We start from the raw sequence: 8,857 nt of genomic DNA on the forward strand, positions 1-8,857 counted from the left end.
TTAGTGCCCGGCCCGCCCGGTCCCAGCACCGGGACGTCTCCTGTGGCCAAGCCCCGGCGAGTTTTGCCGTGCTGTGCCGATGGCGATCGTGCCCACCCGCCGCCCCGTGGGTTTCCCTGGGGCTGCCCGCGGTGGTGGGCTCTGCCCTGCGCGACCCGGCAAGGAGCGACCCAGGGAGGTCAAAGCTCAGGTTGTAAAGCCTTTTAGGTTCGTTACGTTACCTGGATCAGTAAATACACAGCGTGCCGCCCGAGAGGCCGCGTGGCTTCGTGCGGCACTGACGCGCCTTTCGGCGGGACCGGGCTGGTGTGTGCGGCGATGTCTCGGTGAACTGAAGCGATTGCTTTTGTTGGGCAAAACTCCTCGCCGGTGGCACTTAAGCCGGCTTGCAGCGGCTGTGGGGGGACAGGGACACATCTCCCCTTGTCTTCACGTAGTGATTTCCCCCCCCCCCCTCCTTTTGACCCCCCAGAAACTCTCTCTTTCTGGACTCTGAGCAAAACCAAGAATTCCCCTCTTGCCTCTCGGCTCTGGCTCTCTGAGCAGCCCCTTCTGAACCGGGAACACCAACGACCCGGCTGGCCCCGGTCACCGAGCCACGAGGTGGCACCACGTCCCCGGCCACCGCCGAGCGCCGTCCCGCCGGCGTGGGCTCCCCACGCGGGGCAGCCACGGGCAGAGCATCCCCTGGCACGGGGGTGTGGGGGTGTGTCTCCCCTTGCAGGGTGCGGGGGGGGTCCCCTTGCAGACCATGGGTGCCCGTCCATCCACCCACCCACCCGGGACTGCAGCACCCACAGCCCACGCCGGGGAGCTGCCCTCGAGCGGTGTGATCCAAGCAGGGTGCAGGCATGTTTCTTCGTGTAATAAACCCAATCTTTCTTCTTTCGGGTGGGACCGATGGTTATCGCCCCCGGCTCTTGTTAGGGGGGGGACCGCAGGGTGGCGGGAGGGCTGCGATGCTCCTTGGGATGCGGGCGCTCCCTGCGGACCCAGCCTGCGCGTGGCCTCGCTGCTGCCCACCGCCCCGAGTATGGGGAAGGAGGATTCCTCGCCCCGTGGGACCTTGGGGTGCAGTGGGTCGCAGCAGCGGTGCTGAGCACTGCGGGGCCAGGGCTCCGGCGGCAGGAACAGCACACGGGGACATGAGCAATGGGGTGGCGGAGGCAGGGGTGACTTCCAGTGGCGGGGTCAGAGGGAAGAGGCTGATGCTCAGTTCATGCCCGCTGTCTTTCCCATAAAAAATGGCTCCGCGCTATCTTGCAGGCCGTCCCTCCCTAGGACCCGCTAATTTGGTGATTTTTATCCTGTCTGTTTTCCTTTTCTCCCCTCTGCTCCGCTGCAACCTCCCGTCACTCCTCCTCCGGGCGGCACCGGGGTCGTCGCTGATGGATGGCCCCCGGCAGCGCCCGCGGGGAGGAGGCGATGGCCAGCGAGGGGGCTTTCGGCACGGCCTTCCCCGACCCCCTCCGGTGGGTCTGACCTGGCCGTTCCACCAACCTCTGCTCCGAGGTGATGCTCTTCCCCAGGGCTGAAAGCCCGTTGCGGGAAGGGTCACAGCGGGAAGGGTGCAGGTGATGGGGGAAGGAGCGCAGAAGAAAACCATGAGGCACCCCAGGGCACGGGCAGCACCAAGCGGGGATGGGGATGGAGATGATAAAGGGGCTCGGAGAGCCCCAGGGTGTCCCTAGGGTCATGCCTCCCTGTGCCACCCCCGGGAAAAGGGAGCCCACGCTGCCCTGGAGGGGTCCTCTGGCTCCCCAGGAGCCCAGACTGGTATTTCAGTCTAGACGTGCTGGTATTTTTTCAGTCCAGCAAATTTCCTTGATGGCCCAGCGGTGAAGCACGAGCATGCTTGGCACGCTGGCACCGGTGGCTGCGGGAGGGTGGGGGGTTCCTGGGGGGGCACGGCGGGCAGAGGCTGGGCAGAAGTCCTGCCGAGGCGATGTGCCCGACGCCTGCTCCTGCCTCCCAGGGAGGCAGGAGAAATGTTTGCACTGGAATGGGAGGGAAAACTATGCGAAACTTGAAATTTGCTCATAAAACCAGGCTCGCTGGGTGGAAAACTTGCCGCATCTTGCTCGAGCAGAGGGCTGCGGTGGGCTTGCGTGAAAAGCTTTATTCAACAGCCGCCGGCGTTCCTGCTGCCCCTGCTCCGCGTGCGGCCGCTCGGTCCCATGCACCCGGCAGGGTTGGGCTCGGTAAATACTTTGGGGGGGCGACCGGCTCAGCGCTGCCAGAAACATCGCGGTGACTCGGGGGTCAGTCCCTTCCCCTCGATGCTGCAGGCACCGAGCCGATGCTTTTTTACCAGCCTGCCAGCCCAGGCGATGCTCCTCCTCGCACCGCCTGCCCCGAGGGACCCCCGACGCCTGCCCAGGGACCTGCCGGGTGGACAAAGGTGGCTTTCAGGGCCCTGGCGGGGCTGGCCGTGCTTGGGCGGCATCCGAGATGTGTGAAACTCAGCTTTCGCCCGGCTCCTTCCTGGAGCGGAACTGTTCTCAGCGAAACTGTCCCTGCCGCCTGCCCTAATGGCTTTTCTCTGTGCGCCCGCATTAATGAACGCGAGGCCCAGCCTAATCGGAGGGAAGCCATGCAAGTAATTGCCTGAATTTTTAATTCGGGGTTATGATAGGGGAATCAAAGTCACACGGCAGCCGCTGAGGCCGCCCGCGGCTCCGCGCCATTGACTCCTGCAATTTGCTTTTGATTTTTGCCCTCCTGGCTCCCCCCACGGCCCGGCAGAGACCCTGCTGGGGGCTGGGGCCGGACCCTCCCAGGGAGGGCACCCAGTGGAGAAAGGCGTTTGGGGTGGGGGTCCCGCCTGCAGCGGAGGCTGGGGTGCGCTCGGCTGGCCCTTGCCGCAGGTGTGAAGCCATTTGCAAACCTCGGAGGTTTCCTGCACCTGACTGCACTGCCTACGGGGAGTTGGGGTTTATTTTTCTTTTTCCACGACGGCAGCTCTCGCCCTCAGCCCGGGGAGCTGCCAGCGGTGACCCCCCCTGCCCGGTGCGCAGCCGGTGCCTCCGTCCTTGCACGAAGCCGGTGACCGATGGGCACCCATAAGCAAGGGGTGAGACCCGGGATGGTGCGGCTGGCCGGGGTTTGGGTTGGGGTACCCAGGCCGGGGGGGTCCCTGCAGTGCAGCCGGGGCTCATACTGAAACCGCCGCCAGGGACGGGACCCAGTCAGCACGGAGCTCCTCCAGCCCCGAGCATCTCCTGGGCCATGGCACGCTGCCACGCTGCTTTTGTTTTCCCAGAAAACAACCCCACCTCCTATGCTGGTTCCAGCTCGCTTCACCTCCTCTTTGTCTCAAAATTAATAAAAAGTCAGAGGACACGCGGCTGCTTGGTAAAGCAGAATGGCATCTGCAAAATATTTGCCCCGCGTGGGGAGACGGCGGCTGGCGAGGCTGCCCCTGCCTCCCTGCCCGGCACCGCTCGGGGCCGGGGTCTTGGGAACTGGGTGAACTGGGAGAAGCCGTGACGGTGACGGTGCCACGCTCTGCCTTTCGGCACGGCCACGTGCGGGACGGACTCCGCGTTCGTGGGGCAGCCCGGCTCCTCTTGGGGAGCCGCTGGCTGGCGGGCTCTGCCCCGTGACCCCGTGTTTGGGGTTTGGGCCGCTGTTGTGGTGTTCGTTGTGCCGCGATTCCTGGGCAGATAGCATTGTTTGCCCTGACATGTAAGCCGGTGGCAACTGCAAGAGCTCTGGCATGGATTCCGGCTGCGCGGCTTCCAGCCTGTCCCCCTCCCAGGGCCTTTTTATAGCCCAGCAGAACTTGTTTTGCTGTGGCAGCGATGCAGAACCCGAGCGTGGGCTGGGAGCCGCGGGGGGACACGCATGTGGCTCCCAGTGGGTGCTGGGTCACGTTCGCACCCCCTACCCCCAAACACCCCCCACGGCGGGTCCCTGCTTCCCCCGTGGTCGCCCAGCTGCGGTGCTCGCCTCTGGCTCAGGACTTGGGGAGGTTGAGGGAAGCCCCCAGGCTCTGAAAATGAGGGGTCTTGGGTTTTAGAGGGTCCCAGAGAGGGCTGGGAGCATGCTGCCGGGAAGGGGACGCGGTGGCCGAGCCACCAGCGCAGAAGGGCAGGCTGCCATGGGCAGGGGAACATGCCAAGGTGGTGCTGAGCCCCGGCAGAGCAAGGGGATGCCGAGCAGCCCCGGGGGGGTCCCGCCTGTGGGCAAGGGGCTGCCAGCACCCTGTGCCCCCCTCCCCTCCCAGAGCAGCAGAGCCTCGGCAAAGGACAGGGGGGTGAAGTCGGATTATGAAAGTGTTTCTTTGCTTTGCTTTTGAGAAAGGAGAACTTCAAAGGGGCCATTTATCACCAGACAAAGAGAGTCGTGAGTTATTTGCAAAGTGTAAGGGAGAAGCATTAATTATCAGAGTGACAGACAAACGCCGCTGCCGGGTGTCCTCCTGCCCACCCCTCCGTCCCGTCCCAGCAGCCCCCCGGCAGCTTCCAGCAAGCACCCGCGCTCCCATCTCCCCCCTGCGGTGCCGTCCCCGGCTCCTGCCTCGTCTCCCCTCCATCTGGGGCTGTGTGTGCCCGAATTCCTGCCCGGCTCCGGGTGATGGAAGCAGGGCGATGGATGTCCCCAGCATGGGTGCACCCACACGGCTGCCGCAGATGGAAGGGCAACGCGGCGGGGTTCCCCGTTATGTCCCCAGTGCCGATGCTCTGCTGAAAAACTGGGAGCTGTGGGCTGGGAGAAGTATTGCCGGCAAAGCCCGCCCAGGGCCCCAGCCCTGCCCGGGTGCTCCCGATGGGTGAGACAAGAGCATGGTGGAAACCAGACGGGGAGAAATTCAGCGCCTGAGCAGCCTGGGAGCATCTTTTCTCCGCGGCAGTCCGGTTCACCCCATCTGCCTGCCAAGCCCAGGTTCGCCCCGGACTCACCGCGCTCCCAGCCGGGGGCACGTGGGTGGAAGAAAAGTCATTTCTTTTCTTCACCCTTTGGGCAAGTCCCTTCCCCGGGACCCCCTGCCAGACACGGCCTCGTGCCGAGCGGGATGCGTGGCACGGCCGGCGACGAGGCTGTCCGTGGGCTGTTGGTGCCGGTGGGGTCTCTGTGCTGGGGACCACAGGTGACAGCTGATGGCCGTGGCTGGGGGACAGGGACAGTAGGGCTCAGCCCGGAGCTGGGGCACCAGACCCCTACAACTGAGTCCCCATCCCAAAAACTCTGCAGGAGGGGAGCCACGGCTCTGTCCATCATCCGGGAGGGAGAAGACAAGGAGCGAGAGCATTTACGTGCCAAACCAAAGCGCCAACAGACCCAGCCGCCCTTGGAGGGTGAAAGCGGCATCCGTGCCACCGTCCCCGCCACCTCTGCGATGTTGGAGGGCTGCAAATATTGGGGTTGCCGGGGCGCGGAGGGCTCCCCGTGGCCCTGCTGAGTGAGACCCGTGCGGGGCAGGCAGCTCTCCCTTTCATGTCTGATCCCTCCCCAAACCACAGCTTCCCTTCGCCCTGCGCGGGGATCAACCGCGGGTCATATTTAATAAAGGTGGGGATGGGGGAAGGCCTCAGAACATTACCTCACCTCAGTGTGGGAGAGGCAGAGGCAGACAGGGAATGCAAAAATCTTGGCACAAGTGGGGGCAGAGGAGAAAAAATATCAGCGCGGGGATTTAATGGCCCTGTTTTGGTGGGAACTCTCTTGCCCACTGCCCGCGAGGTCAGAGGTGGTGTGTCTGCACGCGCTCAGGCGTTAAATGAAACTGTAAGAAAAAAAATGAGAAGCATATATGAAATGTGTAAGTGCGTCCGTGGCAGAAATCCCCTGGCGCTGTGCGAATCACGGTGCTGTGCCTGCCTGGCCTGCCGTGGCAGCTCACGGGAGAAATCCCCCTGGGTCCCCAGGTCCCATGGCTCCTGTGTCCCCATGTTGTCCTGGGTGAGGGTGGGCACAAGGCTGCCCCGATGGGGACATGGGGGTGCCCAGGCAGGTGCCCTTGCCTGCCCGAAGGCTTCCTCTGCCTGAGACGCAGCCGCACGGTGCCAGGAGCAAAGTCCCCCGTGCTGCAGCCTTGCCTGTGCCTGACCCCACCGGGGCTAACCATGGTGGCTAGCACGGGCCGCTTCGTTGCCCGGGTGGGAGCTGCTGCCCGTGCTTGGGACAAACGCTGCCGGTCCCTCTGTGGGTGATGGAGGAGGCTGTGAGGGATTGCCCGGCCGAGGCAATCGTGCGGGGACGGTTATTCCCTTGCGGTGATTGTGAGGGGATGGGCTTCTAGTTTGGTAGCGGGGAGCCTTTTGGGTGCTGTGAGTGATGGGGGAGAGGGAGGAGAGGCCGCCTCCAGCCATGGGAGCCGGTGGCCAGCACCGGGCACCCAGACCCTCCCGTGACAGGCGTGGGCTGGCTGCAAATGGGGTGGGTTTGGAGGGCTGGGGGGCAGAGGGTGTTCAGCTTAAAAAAACACAACCCTGTGCAGCCATCCTGCGTTCCCAGCCGCGGTCACCTCCTGGTGAAAGCTCGGGCTGATGCTCACACGGGGCCGGTGCCTTCCCCCGGCTGGGAAACTATGTGCTCCCAGCCCCGCGGGGCACCCATCGGCCCCCCGAGCCGTAATGACCACGCTCTTCTGCTGAGAGGAGTTAATGAGCTGTGCCGGACAACGATGGGAAAAGGCTGATTGCAGTGAGGCTCCTGACACCGCTCGGAGGAGCTGGGTGTGGAGGAAGGGGGAAGAGCAATAGGGTGAGAGAGATGGACCAGAAAACGATATCCACTTCATTAGCCAGGTGCCTCCAAATGTGTGGAAACAGGACAAGGTTCGGGTCACCCACTGTGACAGAACATTATTATCATGCGATGCCATGAAGCCTGTGCAAAGACCAAAGCTCACCAGCCCACTTGAAAGGGAGAGGGGACCTTCTCAGAGCAAGAGCCAGGCTGTTCCCAGGCTGGCGGCAGAGTGGGGGGTATCTGCAGGCGGGCGCAGCCCGTGCCAGGGGGTCTGGGTTCTCAGCCCAGCACCTGCGGAGCCTCCCAAAAGTTTTGCCCTGAGCGGGAGCCTGCAAAGGGGGCAGCTGTGGGAGGACAGCCTGGGGGGGGCACAGCGGGTGTAAGCCCACGTCCTGTTGGCGGTGGGGTGTTGCTCAGGGATGGCAGCGGCTCTGCGTGGTCCCCCGGCCCCAAAGGCGGGCGGGTGGTTTGGCATCTCCCCCCGGCACCTGGGATCAGGGGAGCTTTGGGGTGATCAGAGACCTGCCGCTGTGTGAAGGATGGGGGCACCTATAGGTGCGAGGGACCTGGTGGGCATGAACTGCTCGCTTGCCCTCGCAGGTGGGAAAGCCGGGCACGTGGAGGGGGGGACGCTCACCCAGCAGCCTGGTCCCTGCACTCTATAGACATTTGGGTGCTGAACTCCGTTGGAGCGGACATGAGCAGGGCTGGCATCGGGAGAGGACCAACCCACCGGTGCCGGGCACAGCAGAGCCTGGGACCCCACCCCGGGCTCGCTGCAAGTGCAGCAGAGCAAGGGCTTGCCCAGTACAGGATGGGTGCGAGGGAGCTGCCTTCGCCTCCCCGGCTGTGCAGCCCTGAGAGTGCGGGAGCAGAGCCGGGGAAGATGCTCGGCTGGGCTGGGAGCCAGGAGGGGGCTTTGGAGGATTTTTCAGTCCTCTCTTCCACAGGTTGGGCTCAGCCTGCCCCGTGCCCGTGAAAAGCCCTGCACGGCCATCGTGCGCTCATCCACAAACTCCCTCCCGAGCACGCAGAGAGGGTTCCTGTTCCCTTTGGGATACCCTTGACCCCCTGCCCTCCCACCCCCGGCCGTGGCTCTGCTCCCTGTCCCTCAAAGGGCAGGGGAGCTCCGAGGGTCCTGCGCTGCCGTCCCGGCCCGGGCTGCTCCTGCACCGCTCCACGGAGCGGGAATGGTTTCATCTGACTCCGCAGCAGTGTGCAATCTGCGCAGCTCCCAACACGTTCGCTCTCACGCAGTGGGCACAGGCTGTTCCCAGGCAAGCTGTGGGGTTTTTCCCTTTGCTCTGCCCGGTTCTGCTGGAAGCCAAACCGCTGCCAGCTCCCCGGAGCGTTTTGCTGGGGGGGGGGACACCCATGGCTAGCAGCGGCAAAGGCCCAAAGCCGGGCTCCCGTGGGGCTCTGGGGCCACGCTGTAAAGTGCTCAGGGTCTGCCACGGGTGCTGGTGGCCGGCAGGATTTATCTGGGATCTTTTGAGATGGGCAGGCAGCTACAACTGGGTACCCTGTAAAAGTCCGAATCTGGACTGGAAATGCTGGGTTTAATGGTATTGTCCTTTGCCAGGGCTGACGTCTGGGTGCCAGCCAAAAGCAGCAGAGGACTGGGCTACCAAACTGAAAGCACTTGGGAGGCTGGGGGGCTCATGACCAGAGATTTCGGACACCGGCCCTGCCTTCCCCCGCAGGGTCCCAGGCCCCTCTGCCCTGTGCTCTGGGTGTGGCGGTGCCTCTTGTATTCGCGCCTGCTTTGATTTAAGTGAATTCGTTGGGAATCTTTGGGACTCGGTGCATTTACGGCGTTAGGAATAGCAGGTTTTGTTCAGATCCCAGAGCCCTGCTTGGATCTCTTCTCCCGCTCGCTTCCAACCCCGTTCCCCACTCCCACCCCTGAGGGCTGCCAAGGTTCAACGGGGGCTTCGTGTCCCCTTTGCCGACGTGCCGACAGTCCTTCCACGCCGCGCATGGCTAAGTTGCGGCGAGCCTGTCCCCAAAGCCGCCCCGCAGCGGGGGCCGAGCCCCTCACTGTGGCCGCTCTCCCCGGGGGCCTGGAGCCTCGCAGCTTGTACCCCGCTCCGTGCCGGGGCTGGGTGGGGGATGCGAAAACTCCCCCCGCGAGGAGTTTTCTCACCTCGGCCCCCTTTCA

The sequence above is a fragment of the Haliaeetus albicilla genome, chromosome 9, assembly GCF_947461875.1.
Source record: "Haliaeetus albicilla chromosome 9, bHalAlb1.1, whole genome shotgun sequence".
In the NCBI taxonomy this organism is placed as follows: Eukaryota; Metazoa; Chordata; class Aves; order Accipitriformes; family Accipitridae; genus Haliaeetus; species Haliaeetus albicilla.